Source organism: Aquila chrysaetos, chromosome 5 (genome assembly GCF_900496995.4).
Source record: "Aquila chrysaetos chrysaetos chromosome 5, bAquChr1.4, whole genome shotgun sequence".
Classification (NCBI taxonomy): domain Eukaryota; kingdom Metazoa; phylum Chordata; class Aves; order Accipitriformes; family Accipitridae; genus Aquila; species Aquila chrysaetos.
Genome location: NC_044008.1, coordinates 49475121 through 49492046, shown reverse-complemented (window position 1 = coordinate 49492046; position 16926 = coordinate 49475121). Strand labels below are relative to the sequence as shown.

General features: G+C 42.9%; 1 long non-coding RNA gene across 1 annotated transcript; it reads right to left on the bottom strand.

Moving 5' to 3' along the window:
* Positions 1-1091: 1091 nt before the first annotated feature.
* LOC115341940 lies at positions 1092-15557 on the bottom strand. The gene is made up of 3 exons (XR_003923581.1): positions 14685-15557; positions 9891-9959; positions 1092-1195 (listed from the first exon to the last, which is right to left on the bottom strand). It is a non-coding gene; the product is annotated as an uncharacterized LOC115341940 (long non-coding RNA).
* Between the last annotated feature and the right edge of the window lie 1369 nt (positions 15558-16926).

Genomic DNA, 16926 nt, shown 5'->3' with positions numbered 1-16926 from the left:
TTTCTTTGGAGGTGGATTCTTTATTCCTATCATTCCTATGTGAGGTGCTTCAGGGTGATTTTTTTTTTTTTTTTTTTTTTTTTTTTTTTTGTCTCTGACAACCCAGGAGAAATTATTTTTTTTAAGCAGCCCGTGTGGGACCGTGTTTGACTGTAGCTGTAGTGCAGCACATTCTTCAGCCAGTAAGCTCGGGCAGGCAGGAAAGCTGTCTGAAATTTTTCACTTTGCAATGTTGTGTGTATGCTCACAGCTCTGTCTAAATATGTTGTTATTGTAATTATAATAAATACTAGAGCCGTGAGAAATGTCTATAACCAAACCCAAACCAGGTGAAACTCCCCTGGTTTTGGGTTTCATTACAAACTCAAGGCTCAGGCCAGGTTTGTTGAGGTTCATGAACCTCTCTCTGAAGCTGGGCTCAGTTTCAAGCAACCCTGGGCCAAGTTTCAGGCAAATCTGGGCCAAGTTTTGAGTAAATTTGGAATAAATTTTAGGTGAATAAGAGATGATTTATGATTTTAGGTTGAAACCATACAAACCATGGACTCTTTCCTTGGTTTCAACCTGTAACCAGGAAATCTAAATCTTGGCACTTTGGCTGAGTTTCACTTTGATTTTGAATTTTGACGGTAAAAACAAACCAACAAGAGCAAAGAGGTGAGTCCCAAGAACAAACCATGCGGAGACTCGTTCACAGGGTTGGAGCCCAAAGCCCTGCACTGAGCACACAGCTGTGACGCTGCACCAGCAGCGGGGCACGTGTGTCCCCACCGCAGGTGATGCCGTGCGTGTCCAGCCAGCAGTCTGACATGGCTTGCGCTGCCCCAGCAAATCCTCCAAATAATTAAGCCTTCCCCAAGCTCTTAATCTGAAGTTGAATGTGCAGTTTCCAAGCCTGGAGCGCACTGACTTTAGGTTTGGCTTATGCGACAAAGATCCAGATCACACTGCGTGTTTGCATTTTGAGGGGTAAATTCAGCTAAGGAATCTACGCAGGGGAACAAGGCCTATGGTCCTCATCCACATATTGCATTTAAACATGGCTCACATCCAACCACACAGCGGAGAAATGGACTTTGTACCCGAACTGCTGAGATTCAGAGCGACGTGGTGCCAGTTCTCCAGCCTAGAGGTGCCCAACAGGGTTACGGGCCTCGGCTTGCCAGTGCTGCCAGCTCTGCCATGGCACAGATACCTTCAAGACGGAAAAGAGCTGAAAACACTTCTCGTGCAGATTTCATTAGATTCACTCAGGCACTTTAAAGGGATCTCCAGACATAAACTTGTCTCTTTAAATAAAAAAATATATATCATCATTAAACCCCTCGATCATGAGATTCTTTTTGCGCCAAACATAAACTGTAGATGGAAAATATTTGAGCAGGAGCTGGCTTCAACTATCAGGCAAAATATGAACAGCTGAACTGGGAATGTAAGTGCTGAGTCCAGAGAAGAAGGTGATAGCACAAGTTGCTGCTGCTTTGAGAGACACGTGATAGGAGGGATGGGCAGGAAGAGAGGAGGAAGGTGCCAGCGCAGAGCAGCAAGGAATATGAAGGGAACCGCACTGTCGGTCTGTATTCACATCAGCGCAAAGCTGAAACAACAGGAAACTGGGAGAGAGGGGAAAGGGAATGAGCGACTCGGCAGCGCTGGCTCTACAGGGCGGCTGCTCAAAACCACTATTTGACGTGAATCGACAGCCATCTGCCCTCACAGTAGCCAGCTCCACGATGCCACCAGCCTCGCTGCAAAGCCTTCCCCATCAGCTGACACTCCTGAGCCAACCGGCCCTTTAAGAAGGACTGTAAAGCTGTCCCACAGGACTTTGGCTGGTAAGAAGTTACCAAATAAACCAAACAGAAAAAACCCCAAGGTCTGTCGGGACCAGGTCATTATGAGACCTAAGCAAGTACTGAGAGTAGATTAATAAGCTCTTAAAGACAATTCCTCATTTACTGAATTAAAAAAAAAGGTAACTGACCAAGAAAGAATTTAACAGACTTCCCATTCCACGTGTTTAAATTGTACTTGCCAAAGGCATAAATCCCTTTCACTGAAAGCTTTTCACTATCGGGTTTTTGCCTCCAATTTTCAAATCTGCTCCTGTAAAAGATGTCCCAGTACTTTTTCAAGATCCCAACGTCCCCGTAGCACCGGGGAGAAGTAGCCGCAACAAAGGACATAAAGCTCCGAGATCCTCTCTCTGTTAGTAGAGCTCTTAAGCGCAAAGCACCACAGAGGCAAGATGCTGCCACGTGTTAGACCAGCAACGGTTTCTACTCTTGGGGTACAACTGCGGCGTGATACACCACGAGGCCAGAGCTGAAGAATCCCAAGTGGCGACGGGCTGCGAGAGCCGCTGTAATGGCACAGCAAAGCTTGAGTGAGGGATGGGCGGAGGTCCTAGAGAGACCTGGTCTTTATTTGAAAATCATGTTTGATGTCTGTGTTGCATGGATAAAGACTGAAAGCAGCACCCAGCAATGAAAGGGGAAAAAAAAGGCTGAAAAATATCTGCTACACATGTTCTCGGAGCAAAGACAAGATGCCACGTACCAGGAAAAAGAACTGTATTTCAAAAGTTCACTCTTCAACTAAGCCAGCTCCCTGTGGACTTTCCCATTATGCATTTACACTTAATTTATGTCATTTAGGAGACTGATTTTTATTAAAGATCGTGTTGTTACCCATACATATGCCTACTATGCACTCCCATATTCCCAAATATGCTGGGAACAAAAGTGTTTTCTGCTCCACAGTGACAGCACAGACAAAACCATGGGAGGAAATTGTGGGTCCCAACGTGACCACCAGGCCCAGGTTGAAGGCCAAGTATGGCAGGAGTTGCACAACCCTCTGGTGAAAAAACCAATTATTTGCGTTGGGCTCATTTGTGCTAACAAACAGCACAGTCTTGAGTTCCCCACAGACCAGCCAGGAATTCATTTAAAAAACCAGACAACTGGTAAAGGATTTACACAGAGGGACCTCTCCACCAGCCTCCTGAGCATGAAATACTTCATGTCCTGCATCATCTCAAGCAGGAGCAGTCCTATGAGAGAAGCAGCTGAACATTGTGCTTTAAGCACCAGATGCAAAAGAGAATTGAACGCTGGCTTTGATGTCAGCTGAACCCCCATCCCCGCGAAATCTGCAAGTAACCAAACTCCATTCGTGTGAGTCTCAGCAGTGCCACCAGCCCGTCCCAGCCAGGCAGCAGCACGCTCTTCAAATCTACTGCAACAACAAAGTCCTGCAATAATATCTAGTTATTCTGCCACAGCCGAACTGCTGTGATCCATGCTAAAGTTGCTGCTTTATAGTACCTGCTGGTTCAGCACAGTCACGTGTCGATGATACTGGTCTGCTACTTGTGCAGAAGCAGCAATGTACCACGGTGCTTCCGTACATCTGGTCCAGAGACAGAGCTCACGTGCAGAGAGATCAGCTACAGGCCTGCAGCCAGTCATTACATTAATGCAGAAATGGCATTTTCAAGGCAACGGCAGTGTAAAGGCAAGTGAAATACCTCCACCTGCCAGAAAGAAAATGCATATTAATACACAGAATTATGTTCTATGGGGGTGTGGATCCTGATACTAGTTGTTGCCCCTTTTTCTTTCCTTGGAAATGAAAACAAAAGTGAAAGCCAACAGTTATTTTGTGTCCTATTGGTCTAGATTTGTCCAGATCTGCCCTTCTTGGGCAGATACCTTTAGCAGCAAGTAGGTTTGATAGAGGGTCACTCTGCGTATGCTTCAATGCTCCAAGAATATGTCAGCAAACTGAGCTCTCGTGACCCAGGGTCCTGCTCAGAATAGTTGGATTGTGTGTACAAAGTGAAATAAGAAAGATGATGGTTGATCAGAGTAATATAAACTATAGCATGGAAAATGAATTTTGAATGAAATGCACAGATAAATCATTTATCCTCACCAATACCCTCTCTCTGTTTCTTATCCCAGTAATTGAGACCATGTGTTATGCTGCAAACAATAACTATGGGAAATTACTCATGATTCTTCCTTCATAAACTTGGGAAATGAAAGTGATGGGAAGTATGATCATCTTAATTTTTTTTTTATGTTAACAGCTCTAAATTATTAGGGTGGGAAGAAAATGTCAATAGAACATAAGTGTGCTTTGTATAGCGTTCACATTTGCTCATACTTTCAAATCCACTGTGGCTTATTAGTTCATGGGAAAAATGACAAAAAGGAATAAAACACAGAAAATGAATCCAGTATCAACATCTTGCCTCTATAGTAACAGAGAAATGGTAACTTGTGGGTAAAAAGTGACAATATTAGGAAATGTTTGTTGGGCAACTGTGGTGATTAACCCCCTCCTTCCCCCAGTACCTCCGGCTTCCCGTCAGCCTGACACATTCCTACAGATTAAAGAATGCCCGTTGCTCTGTGCTGCTGCTCGTATTAGAAGCCTGGAGCTAGTGAGGCCCTTAACCTCTGTTTCAAGAGTTTATTGCTCAGCTGTAAAAATTCTCCCAGGGCTGAAAGTTGACAGAAAAATGTCTCTGCCTGGGAGGAGTTTCTGTTCTGAGTTTGGTTTGAATTAGTTCAGCCCTTTTCCACTTGCAGCAGGACAATGGAGCAGGATTCCCTCTCTCCCCTCCTTTTTTTCTTCTTAAGTAAAGCGACCGTCCCACCAGGGCAGTACGCATGGCAGGCGGCACTCAGACCGTAGCCCTCTCTGCAGCTGTAGCGCCGGGTCAGCGCTGGCCGCCGCAGCAGTTTCCCTGCCTCGTAACGGACGGGCCGCACTTCACCCCATTGCTCGCGCAGATGCTGGCTCAGACGGCGGCTTGTGCCGAGGCTGCCGAGGACCCGCTTGGCCACGGTGCAAGCCGGGAAAGTCCACCCTTGCTGCTCTTGCTCGAGGGACCAGCTCGCCGCAATGCAGAACCACCCGGGCCACACCTCCGTGGGCTTTTGGATTTTCCCAGAGCTGGACGGCGTGCGTGCCTCTCCTCCTGTGGCGGAGGCACGAGGCAGCCCCGCTCAGCCCCGGGCTTACAGCGGAGTACTGGGTGGTAGGTTTCCCGGATAAAGGGCTTGGCCCAGGGAAGCTGCTCTCTGCAGACCTTGGCCTGAGCCAGGGGATTCATTTCTAGAAGCAAGAGTGCTAGATCTATTACACTGCTGCATGGGCTGCCTGCGGGGCTGGTAAATCTATTATAACAGTCAACGCTTTATGAATGAAGTCCGGCCCCACCAAAGTCAATGGCAAAACTCCCATTGATTTCACTGAAACAAGGTTTTTTTACCCTGAATCCTTGAAGTGCCCCTGGGATCTCACCCATGCTCAGCGCAGCCATCCGCAGCGCCAGCGGGGGAAAGGAAAGCAGAGAGCGGAGAAGGGCCCCGGTGCTCCCTCAGCTGAGCCTGGGTCCTGCTCGGACAGATGTGTTGAGAATAGCACCTCGGTAATACCAACAGGCCTGGGTGTGAGATGGTAGGTGTCGAGCAGCTGAAGTGGCTGATGGAGACACTTTGGCACAGAAGCAGAACTTTATAGGTCAGTGGAGTTTTGCCCTGAGCTCTCAGAGGGCCGGAGCATAAGTAACAAACAAATAAAAATTTCTATGGATGGAGAGATGTCCCACCCGCCCAGGAGTGCCTTGACCCTGTGCCAGTAATCCAGCGTCCACAGTCACTTCTCTGTGTGCATTTAATTGACTGAACAGCTACTTGATATCATCCAGAACTGCTTATAAAATTAAATGTTATTAAACATAAGGGCAGACCCATAATACTTGCCAATGCTTATTTCAGTAATGCTGCTATGCTTGCCACTCCACAGATCTGACCTGTCACTTGAGAACTCAAATGACCCATAACTTAACATGTTTTATCCACCTATAAATTCAGGCAGGTTCATTAGCTGGACCTGGCGTGCTATGTCATATTCTGTCCAACTCTTTTACAACCATTTAATTGCTTCCTGCTCACACACTTTCCCATCACCCCAGCCCATACGACCCCTGGTGACAATATTTTCCCATCTACCTGAGTAAATGATCAGCATCTTATTCCAGAAAACAAAGCTAAGGAAGTTAATTGCTCTTACTTAACAGCTATTTCACCGGTTTCCTCTTGTTTTGCCAACTCTCCCATACCTTCCCATTTGCTAAGCTGACCAAAAGGTTTTCTCCATTTTTGGATTCAAGCAACTTTTTTTCTTTGACAGCTATTTTAAAGGCGCCCTCCCACTGATCACAGGTGAGCTCATGTCTCAACTGCACTGTGGGATTTCTGCTATATGGAGCTCTTTCAACACTGATATTGGGGTGGGAGTTCAAATCTGAAGTACGAGCAGTCTGGCATGGCCTGTACGGGGATTTTTTTGATGTCTAGGAAGAGCCAAGGTTCAGTGAGGTTTAGTCCCCACACAGACAGAGCCTCCTTCCCATTTGCTGCAGTCTAATACAGGTGAAGCTCACGCTGCATCCTTTCGTTTGGGTGGCAACTAATCCAGCCTATCCTTCACTGCTGCTTTCCTGAAAGGCATACGTGTGCTCAGCAGCTGTTAGACATTAACCTACCGCTTGGTTCAGGTTGGCTGAAGCTGACCAGTGGCTTTGCACTTTTACTAGAAGGCGTTTAGGCACAAATACAGAGGAAGCAACAGTGAGTATTAAAATTAGCTCATGGTTTATAGTCACCGTGAAAAAGTTCAGCTGTACAGCACTTGACACAATTTCAATCAATGCTGTATGAGGGGTTCCTTTCCGCTCCTCCCTCTCATTATAGAGGTTAATTAGGAAAGTGTTTCTCACTTTCTTTTTTTAACCTAAAGTGCCATAAATGTCTCTTTAAAAAGAAAAAAAAAAAGAATCCTTTGACCGCCTTGTGCTGTGATACCACAGAGTTTTTTACTTAGAGCCAAATATATATCAGGTTGGACTCTGAAAATCAAGCCATTATTTTTATTTCCCTTTTTGCTCCTTTGAATGCACAGTTTCTTTCTGCTTTTTACAGTCATTTCACAGATTACCTCCTGACATTACATGGCATCAGAACGTTGCTCTAGGGAATGAAATGGTGCCCAAAAGCATGCTGCTTAGCCTAGCACATGAACTCCTTCATTCTTTTTCACAGTACCTGGTCCCTTCAGGTCTGAAGAAGCAGGCGGCATAAAGCCAAATTTCTTTTCAGGAAAGATAGAAATATAAACTGATCTATTAACTCTCAGTACTGCATGGTCTAGTATAAGCACCAAACAAAAGGCACTTACTGCTTCCCCTTTGCAGAGCTGGCAGGAAGAGACCCTGTGTCTGCAATCTGCTCAGATTGACTTTTTAGTCTCACCTGATCTTCAGGATATTAAGACAGAAAACAGTTAACGTCTATGGATGCCGTGTACATGGGTGGGAAAGGGTGAGCTGTGCTTATGACACTTGGAGCTTGAGGAGCTCACATAACTAAATGGTTTATTTTGAGCGGCTGTATGAAATAGATCTTGCTGGTAGCTCTGAAGTCTAGAGGTAATTGCAAAGTGAGAGTGAGGGGTTAAACAGGAAGAAACATATTCTATGAAGTCCATAGTAAGTACATGCAAACCATTTGGTCCTATCATCTCTGCCCGATTTGGGAAGCTGAATGTGTTTATTTGCTCATCTCCAGCAATAAAAATCTCTTTGTCCCAAGAGTGGCAGTCCAGTGGTGTTAAAAAATTACGTCTTCCAAAATAAATTCATATTTTTACCGATGCCACTAAGACAAATTGTAGTTGTAGACCAAATAAAGTCATTCTAGATGAAAGTATGATAACCATTTTCAGATTAATAAGATAAAATAATGTAGTGAATACAACAGCTAGCTGGAGATATAACAGTGCTAGGACTAAATTCTTCACTGATCACTACACAAATTAAATGCTAAGAAAGATTGCTGGTATTGCAATATCCAGAGAAGGATGATCTACTGTAAAATAACTTCCTAGCTTAGATTTTATGGTTCGACATTTAGAAATCTTCTTCAGAAAGCAGATTGTTACAGAGAGGATTAGCAGCCCTAGCAGAGGGTGAGCAGACTTTCAATGAACTCTCCCTGCAAGCTTCCAATCAGTGAATTCAGACTACCTTTATTTTGCAGTCATTTGTCTGGTATATTCAGTGTGATACCTAAGGTTGTTTGTAAAATTTTTCAGGGCAAATCTTTCCTGCCTGGTACAAAAAAAATCTTTATATAACCTTGGGAAATTGCATAAGCAAGAAATGGCTGTTGACAGCTGCAAATGTTTATGTGGCTCTCCTGTGCTGGAGGACACTGGCAATTAAAGGTAGTTAGCAGGAGACTGGCTGGTGTAAACATCTGCAGCCAATAACTACAGCCTGTTCTCATTCCCCTGCTTTCTGAGGATTTGTAGTGTTGTTGAGCTGGACTGGTGAAGAAAACATGATCAGTGTATTCAGGATTTTGAGCTACTGAAGAAGATGTAAGTAGGTCCTGTTTTCTTCTAGTCTAAGCTGTTGTTATAGCTGGAGCAGTGTCTTTCTTTGCAGGTTATGAACCAGTTTGTTTCATAGACTATGCGAAATAAGCAGTGAGTGATGTGAAGCCTAAGTTCAAGGAGCAATTCAAAAGACCCTTATAGCTTAGAAAAAGACTAATTTGATTTTCTAAGACTGAAATTACTTCTCGGGAAAAGCTTCGTTTTATCAGTGAGGCATGTGGGGGGAAAGGAATTGCTCTTGACGACTTCTGCTGTTTGGTTTATGGGCTGAAGGTACTGAGTGAGAGAGCGCGATATCCAACCTGAGAATGATGTTCCTCAGTCACACTAAGGCAAGCGATGCTCTGCGGTGCTGAGTCCCAGCTGCTCGCCTGTCCTTGGCCTGTTCCCCACAGATAGGGAAGCACCAGTGGTATGAGCTTCACTGACAGATTTCAGAGCCCTAATGTCTAGGTACATCGCTGCAAGTTAAAGGTTGCAGATTCCCTTTTCTTTTTATACTGTGCATGGCTGCCAGATGGGGATTTAGTACTTATTTCTGTGTTGATAATTAAAGTGTTTGTGATACTAAAGGACAAATCACCCTCCCCTGGAAATTAAACACTCATGTTACAACCTCCTGATCCTCAGTGAGTATTACATTAGTCAATTTGTGGCTAGCCCAGTAACTCGATAGCAGCAAATTATGTAGTTATGTGGGAACCGGTTTTTGGAACAGGCTGATGTTCCCAAGCTCAGGCCCAGCACTGCTAGGGTGTGTCATCTGTGAGAGGCAGTTAGCAGAAAGAAAAAGCTGCAATGCCACAGTCTCTAGTGCTTTCTGGAGGACAAAACATAGCAGCAATATTACATTAAGATAAGAATGGGAACGAGCAGAACTATTTCTCCACCAAGAACTTGTCTCTGTAGTGAGAGACTGATTTGTTAAACAGGCTTTCAGTTGACACTATGTTCAATTACCTGTTTTACTAATGATAATTTTAGGTTTAGACATGATAAGTCTGAGAGTGGATTTGTGCTGATCAAATGTCGTGTCTGTACCTTCAACTTCATGCTTAAAAGTTTTACGGGACCTAGTATAGGTCACTGGAAAAGATTATTTCATTGTTGTGGGATAATGAGTGAAAGAAACTAATCCTGACTTGTGGCAGAAGCAAGTCTTAGTCCTTCTGTCCACTTATACTTGCGCTGGATTTAGTCTACAGCTGGATTAAGGGTAACTACCAGAATCTTAGCCCAACATCCCCACGTCAGTCCAGACTGAAGGAAGGAGAGGGATGACATCTGAGGGCCTAAGACTCAAAATATTTATCTCCATTCACTATAAAAAGAGTTTTGCTGTTAAATTCCAGTCTGAATGCCACTGATTGCAGCAGTCAGTCTCCCACTGTATTTTTGAAAATCGCAGCTACCTTCAATCCTTACATAACAGCCTAGTGCTTCTTCATTGCTTTATGATGCAGTCAGACTTCAAATTTACTCTGGAAATTAGAGAGAAAACTGGATTGTAACAGAGCCAAGTAATAATCTGCTGAAGTCATAAGAAACATTAAAAAAGATACCAACGTGGCTTTTAAAAATAGCAACTTATTTGTTACTAAGAAGTGCCAGGTTCTGCTCTGCCTCAACGTACCTGTGCGGTTTGGCTCACTGAGTATCAGGGATGCTGGCCTGTGTGGACCCCGTACAGTCAGCTTTCAACTCCAGAGCCTGTTTCTCCACAGGGCCACTCCGCAGTAGAAGGAAAGCTCTGGAATCTAAGATACCTTCCTAAGCCACGTAGCGGGGTACGTTTGTGTATGGGGGTCCCCCTGAATTCCAAGAGATATAATGGAGTTGTGTTTTTTTATTTTATACAATAGCAAAAGAGGTGGCTTTAATTTTATGCTTATTGATGTAAGTAAACACATACACTGTGTAAGAAGTGTTTGAAATATTGTATGGCTGTGTCCAAGGCTATCATATCAAACATGACTTTCAGAGCCAAGATTCTTGTCCAAGAACCCACCCCAAACTTTACTGTATGAGGTATGAAGCAATAACGGGACCCACTGATTCATCATTTGATGAAACCAGGAGTGCCCAGTATTGCCCAACAGAAAGTTACGTAGGGCCCTAATGAAGTGTTTCTCTTGCATAAAAGGGAACAGATGTAGCCAACGTCATGAGAAACAGAGCTGTGACCTGCTGTGAGTTCCCATTGGGCAAAGTTTCTTTCAGATCTGAGAAGTTGCTCCAGCTGAGTCAGAATATTCCTCTGGTACCACCATGCCTCCGCAGGCTAGATTTCTAGATTCAGATCTGTGTTGCCGTAGGCTACATTCTACCATGTTTCATTCAGTTACTGTATTGGCAAAATATCTTCAGACTTTGCAAACTGTTGGAAACCTGACTGCTAGCTGAGGAGCTCTGCTCTACGGACCAACAGAAACTGTTGGCAAACTGGTTCTGCCCTAGGGGCTAGTGGTGTATCTCACATGGAGAATCAAGCCCAAGTTTTGGGTGACAAGAGAGATTGCGAATCTTCCTGCTCTACTTTGAGGTATAACTGTAATTGTGTTTGCCCCAGAAGTGACTCCAGTGGCAACAAGGTAAAATATAAAGTCTGGTCTTTCGACTGAAGAATAAATGTGACAAAGTGGCTCTTGTGAGCTTGTACCAATCTTAACATAAGGACGTGCTGTAGCGAAAAGGAAGTAGCCTTCTGATAGTAACGGACTAGGTGAAGAATAGAGAAGAAATACTGACGCGTTTGTTGCTGACCGAGGATTTTTAGATGAATTCCTGCATCTCCTAATGAATTAAAGTCTTCAGGCCAGGCCAGACATGGGACCTTATATATGCAAGCAATATCTTGGGTAAACAGTACAGTAAGTGGTTATGCACTGTATTTCTTCTGTATTGAAGTAAGCAGCACATGGACATCCGTTGCAGTTACTATATATTGATGCAAGTATTTCGGGGAATCTTGATGTTAAGGGCCGGAATAAACACAACTAGCATGATGGGGCATGTTCCCGCTGGCATTCTTGTTGCCTGTCACCCCATACAAGAGTTATTTGCTCAGTGGTGTTAGTTACTCTCAGTTCCAAACCAGATCTTTATTAAAGCTTCCAGGAAAGCAACAGCACTGTGGATCTCAACAGGGCCTTCAGCATCAAAGCCACAGAATAAAATTATAGATGGAAAAGACCCGTTAGGTCATCTACTCATCCCATCAGCCAATGCAGGATTGTTCTCTGTGGTGTGCTTTTTCCCTTCTTTGTCTGCATCAAGCCAAAGGGGTTTCCACAGCTTCCCTGGGGAGACAATGACATAGCTGACTAGTTCTTGCCCTTAGGAATAACTTTGGGTCTGTAAAATAACAGAAGCATTCTAAGTTTCATTTTGATGGAGAAAAGAAACTCTGACAGAAGGACCCTGAGTCTTATGACTATACTGTATCTCAGATGTAATTCTATATTTATTGCTTCTTGTATACAGATCCTACGAGGCTAACAGTGTGTCCCACCTCACAGCTGTCTCTTTCAGTAATTATTCCTTAGGCAGGTTTTGTCATCTTTCAGGAGTAAGTAGCGCACAAACCCTGAACAATTGCATTTCACTCGGCAAACATTCAGAATTTGCCCTAACTAGTGTTTGAAGTGTTCTGTCTGACTCTCACTCCTTTTAATTGTGCCAAAGTTCTTTGGCAATTAATGATCTGATGTCCCAGAAAAATTAATTCCAATATATTTTCTTTAGGTGAATTAAAAACACCCAACAGATGTTTACTAAAACCAACTGCATTTATAGATAGAGGACTCGTGACAGCTATTGATTTAAGACTTCCAAATGTTTTCATTCAAATCCCTTGGGCACCTACTGTTGATCAATCATAACTTTCTGACATCTTGATCTCTTGCAAGGAAATGTTTCTGGCCAAATATATGAACGTGCTTTTTGACCTTGGGTATTGGGCATTAACAAACATGAATCCAATTATTTTTTTCAGAGAGAATAAAATATTTCCACAGCTATTAAAGTGTGCAATCCTTTGACTTTTGCTGAAGATCTATGTGCATAGAAACTATTGAAGTTGACTATGGAGGTAGTTTTAAAGCAATGCCAGTACCCTTAGCATTCTGATGAGGGCTGTATCGGTTTCACAGTTCTCAGCCACTGAAAGTTATATTTAGCATGCAGGATAACTTTAAAAATATTAGTTGTAGAGCTGTGGAAGGCCACGATTAGTACCATTTTGTGATAGATTGAGTTGTGCTTCACGCAATGAACAAGGATTCAGAAGAAGCCTTTGTCTGATTGCCAGTTTGGCTATGGGGAAAGGGGGGAAATCTGAATACCGAACATGTCTTTGTTAGCAGTTGGATGTCATTCTCTTTTGTTTAGCATTTGCACAGTGCTCTGTGTAATGTAGGAATATAATAAAGCTTTGCCAGCAACAGCACCAGACTTTAGGAACATGCACAGGCCAGTGAGACTGTGTAATGTACTTTATCATAAGGCGGCAGTAGAAGAGGCAATTTAATAGACTTATGATGGAGTTGTAACAAAAGGGTTTTCCCTGGGCTCTTGGCATATGCTTTAGAGCACTAAACTAGGAGTTTTGCTCTTAGGTCTAATTTTGATTCTAATGCCTAATTTGTAAGAACTTCTCCTTTGCACCAATTAAATACAGCTTAAATTACTTCTCTACTGTTCATTAGAAGTGAACAAGTTTCACATGAGTCTTTCAACTATCTATTTAAACGCTCCTACCATTGCCTGCTGGCTGACGGCACACCTAGAAAATGAAAGATTGGGAAACCAGAAGGTAGAGGTCAATGAGCAAAGGCATGAGGGGAAAAGGTGCTATCCAGGGAGACCCTAAGGGATCACAAGATAAGAGTTAAGCCTTAGCTTTCTGCACATCTACTCTGTTTGCACAGTCACAGTATTTGTAATAAACCCCAGTTTCATTCCTAACCTGGGTTAGTACTAACAACGTAGTGTTATGATTAACAATCCTACCACAGCCAGAGAGCCCTGATTTCAATGTTGCGTTGTTTTTGCTGATCTGTGGCTCTAGAGGCACTGGTGTTCTCCAGCAGCTCAAATATAATGGAAGCTGAAGGAATAACGCATTTGCTGGGCAGATGTTACTAGCACACTGCTTTATCAATGCCTGTTGTTGCACACCCGCCCAACACTGTGATAAAGTTGAGTCTTCCAGACAACCATGGCTGTGGCTTTGCATTAATTTCTTTAGCCTAAGTGCCAACTTAAACAGACCCTATCCCTCTCCTCATCCAGCTGTTCTATTATTTTGGCAGCTACTCAAAATTTCTTGGAGTAATTGCAAATGAGTAATAATTTTTCATTTAGCTTGTATGCAATCCTGGCATCAGTGATCATTTGCATGCTTTAATATATACATAGCCATGCCTTCAGCACATGTTCTGAACATTTGAATAGCAAACCTCAGGAGTAGGGGGACAGAGGTGGAGTCCAGTTTTTTTATTATTGTTATTAATGTAGGTTCTCATAGTTTTAAAATCAACTTTATTAGCAGAAACTGATGATGTAAAAATAAAAAGGTAGGTCCTGTTGGCAAGCAGCTACCCAGGAGCAGACAGGACTGAAAAATCCAGAATCCTGTTGTAGAAACCAAACTACTCAAAAGTGCCTGAGCTGTGTTTTTCTGCTCAGTCTAGGCTGTCCATAAATGCTAAGCATCTCAAAGGTCATCCAAATAAAAAGTAAATGCAAACAGAGGCTACTTCTCCCACACAGCAGACTTCCAGCCTGCTCAAGATACAATGGTGAAAGCTCGCCTGTTTTGACTATTAGTCTTACTTAGCTGGCATTTGGGAAATCTATGAACAGCAGTCTGGAGGCTCTGTGCAGGTGACCTGGGGTGGGACACAACATATGTCATGCTTCCAGAAATGTGCAGCCTTCTTTAAAGCTGCTCTTAAAGCCTCTCTTTGCTAGAAACTGATAGCAAGATGTACAGTGCTGCGCTTGTGAGGAATGATACTCAGACAAAAATACCAGTACCTTGCTGCCTCCCTGGAGCAGCAGTTTGGCTTTTTATTTGGTAGCAGTCTTCCAGGCAGTGAGGTTTATCCAGTTTTTCCTGGAGGACTTTTATAATTTAATTCATATGATTAATATTAAACAAACAAAACCACACAATCCCCCCACCCCCAAACCAAAAACCTCACCAAGATGAAGTGGGAGCTCTCAGTCCATTCTGACTCAGCTGTCTCCTCTTCTTCACATCCAGGGAGGGCAATGAGTTCTCTGTTGCTGGACCCGTGATTTCCTGGCATTGTCACAACTCCTTTTTCAGTTTTTTTCACATTGCTAATGCCTTAATGCAAGTTGAGAAGAGAGGTAAGAACAGGATTGAGATACCATACTTTCTCCCCTAACAAGACCTCCTCCTTTTCTTTGCTGCCAGCCTATGTATTGCTAAGATAACGTCATAGGATAGGATGGACCAAAAAAAATATTATTCTTGCAGAATTTAAATGGCTTGAATTACCTGTAATGCTGACAGTTTGGCTCACTGCCAGCAGTAACTTCTACGTGGAAGCGTAAGAAAGTGAGAGTGGTGTTTTGTGTTTGCTGCTGTGAAAACCTGACAAGTGGGATTCCTTGATGCTGTCCTGCACCCTAAGGAAGGGTACCTGTAATTTAGCAGTGACCGGAGTGCAAGCTAGTGCAGGCAGGAAGGTTGTGGTCAGGACTGAGGTGCGTTAGCAAGGCAACACCGGATACTACACGCCGCCGTGCTTGCTAGACATGGCACAATTAGCTTAGCTGCAAAGGAAAGGGGAAATTTTCTTCCAACTAGGACACATAGCTGTTTTGTCTTGGACACTTGGAGACAACCTTTCGGACTAGGAATCCATAAACCACAAAATACTCATGTTAAAAGAATCTGGCCAAAGACACTACACTCATGAGTGTTTGTTTTTCCTTCTTCCTTTTACAAAACAAAAACAAACAAATTCCGTTGCTGTAATCAATAGTAGTCAAAAGATAACTTTCTTCAATTCAAGAATATCAGCTTTAAATGTTAAGGCTACAAGCAATATTAATTGATACAAACCCCTTATTTCTGTTACAAAATTTACTATACAAATGTTTCCCAAGTAGCCAATGATTAATGTTACATTTTTGTGACATAACCAAAAAAAATTAAAGTCTAAGGGGAAAACAAGTAAGTGTGCATATACAGCTTGCATATGTTTATTTAAGCAAATTTTACATATTAAAATACAGTAGTGACTTTCTGGATGAGGGCTCACAAATTATAAAATTAATCTGTTGGGTTTTCAGACTTGGCAGGGTAAAAGGTTTTCTTGCTGTGTTCTAACAGAGTAGGGGAAAAGCATCACTTCAGTGGCAAAGAGCTAAACAACCACATGGTTAATGGAGGGAAAGTTTAGGAAAATAATTACATTAATTCACTTCAGACCTGATCCTGCAACCTTTAACCATACAATGACATTCTTTGCCCAGCAGCAGACCCACTTTGCAGAATCACATCCTTACTGAGGTAGAGATTGCCAAATAGCTGTTAGTGAGGGAAGTGCCATGTGTGCCAATTCTAGAAACCAGTAAGGCAGTACAGCCTGCCCTATATTTTCAGACTTTTGGTACCTTACATAACTAGGTGCAAAGTACTTAGTTTTATTTCTGATTCTTTTCTTTGGAAGTGCAGTCATGTGCAATCAGCTGGAATAAGTGTGCTGATAATTTTCCTTCAGAAATTGTAATGGTTAATGATGTGGACGCTTTTTCTTTTTAGGCAGAAACCATGAGGCACTGAAGCAAGCATTCACTTTTCTTGCACTTGAGGTCACAAATTTATGCAAGTCAAAAATGTTGGGCCTGCCAAAAACATCATGCTACACTCCACCAAATAAAAGGACACTGTTATTCTTACAAGGAAAGGTTTGACAGGACAGGAAATAGGCAGGGTCATAGAAGTTTACTTAATACTGAAACTTATTTAACTATCTTTAAGCCAAAATACAATGATATTTATTTAAAAAAAGAAAAAAAAATTAGAAGGGGGCGGGGGGTGGGGGGAAGGCAAATACAAGAGCACCAGACTGCGCTATTGCAGGAGTAGCAACCAATACAGAAACTAGGGAACCTTAATAAAAATTCACATAATTCAGGTTACTATATGTCACCTGCCTTTACTGGGTTAACATGTATTAAATAAGTTTTAATTTATGTCCTGAACCTGCAGCAAGAGGCATCCGATTTGGAGAATCCAATGCAGAGTTTACCAAGCTACACACTACTTTCATTACAATGCAATCCTTAAGTAGACTGCATTCCACTTAAAGGAATGGAGGAAGGGGGAGTAAGAAGAGAGTGAATATGAAAGATAGGAAAAATGTTGCTGTTCATTACAATTTTCCATTTTTGTTGAAACACAGCAGG